Source organism: Macrosteles quadrilineatus, unplaced genomic scaffold, assembly GCF_028750875.1.
Source record: "Macrosteles quadrilineatus isolate MER2022 unplaced genomic scaffold, UCM_ALF_1.0 Scaffold_9__3_contigs__length_116548681, whole genome shotgun sequence".
NCBI classification, from domain to species: domain Eukaryota; kingdom Metazoa; phylum Arthropoda; class Insecta; order Hemiptera; family Cicadellidae; genus Macrosteles; species Macrosteles quadrilineatus.
The window spans coordinates 69,821,183-69,822,707 of record NW_026542602.1 but is presented as its reverse complement, the minus strand read 5'-3'; the positions used below and the strand labels follow the sequence as shown (position 1 = coordinate 69,822,707).

The 1,525-nt window shown below is 34.2% G+C and overlaps 1 non-coding gene across 1 annotated transcript; it reads left to right on the top strand.

The window, feature by feature from the left end:
* Window positions 1–809: 809 nt before the first annotated feature.
* Trnap-agg (transfer RNA proline (anticodon AGG)) lies at window positions 810–881 on the top strand. Its single transcript has one exon. It is a non-coding gene; the product is annotated as a tRNA-Pro (tRNA).
* The last annotated feature ends 644 nt before the right edge of the window (window positions 882–1,525 follow it).

The window sequence follows — 1,525 nt, the reverse complement described above, 5'->3', positions numbered from 1 at the left end:
AAAAGGAAGTTTGTGCGTTTATTGTCTGGGCTAGATGCGATGACGCAGCGCAGAGGTGTTCAACTAGCCCGCACACGCTCTCTTTGCCGACGCCCAGCTCTTCACCCGGTCACCTAGATGACTAACCAATAATATATTTGTAAACCTTGAAAAACGTACTAAAACTTTTGTTTGAACCATATTTGCGTATTATTTCTATTTAAAAGTATACATAGAGAAAAACAAAATTTTGCACTCTGAAACAAAGCTATTAACGAAGTTTAAATTTTATATCTCCCTAAGTATTGGTTTTAGAAAAATGTTGTAAATACAAAAGTTGTAGGAAAACTAATCAGAAATAAAACAAAACAAATCGCAGCTCGATAGCTTACATAGCATTCGAGTTATGATCAATTAAATAAAACACTGCAATTTCTGTGTTTGGAGGGGGGTGGGGGGTAAAGCTCAAGGGGTAGAAGTGGGGACTTTTGGGAAAATACACCTCTCATGTGGTTCTATCACATATACAAAATCCAGCTTTCCACCATTTAGTTGCGGTAAAAAACATTTATTGACTGGGCTAATAATTTCTTGGATTGGAAAAGCTTAGTTATTGCCTTCCTCTATAAAAGATCTAAAAAAGATCTAAGATTAGCTATCTGCTAAAAAAGATCTATCGAAATAGACCTTTTTTAGAAAAATCATGTAAATAAGGCGTGGTTGTTTCAAGTAACTAGTTAAGGTACATTACTAATAGTTTTAATTTGCTGTTTTATCAAGTATCATAAAACCGTTAGTCATTAAAAATAACTTTCTTATAGCCATACCATGGCTCGGTGGTCTAGGGGTATGATTCTCGCTTAGGGTGCGAGAGGTCCCGGGTTCAAATCCCGGCCGAGCCCTAATAAATGTTTTGAATGTTAAGATTCCCTATCAAACAATCTTAAGAATTTGTTAACAATCAGCAAAAATCAATGTTCACAATTGTGAACTACATATATATGTCATGTTTTTTACACAGGTTGTCAACATGGGAGGCGACCAGTTATCCATTTATAAATAGACCTCTTTTCCAACGTTTGCAAAGTCAACAAATTTTATGTGTACGAAGCAACGTTGCGTATTTGCATAACACCGTTGAGAAAATATACAAATAAATCATACTTAAACATGCAAAGCTATATTGCTGAAACGTAAAGAAAATTTCACATCCATTTAGCCTAATTTAATCTCTAAGCCTACGAACTAGTGAAATATTTTACCATTAAAAAGTATATTTGGAATCATTTAGTTTTTCAGGAGTATTTCAGTGTTACCTTTGCACAGTTATTTTATGAAAGGGTAATTAAAGCTAAGCTCAAAGCCCGTAATGGACGCAATCTTCCTTTGTTTTATCACGGTAACCGACTTGACCAAGGATTGTTCTAAAACTAATAAACTTGCAAGCAGACAGTGATGAATGCTTTTAGTTTGATTAAAACTTAACCAACAATATACAATCAACAATCTAAGAGTATTAAGCTGTTAAAGTGTTACAACAATTAAA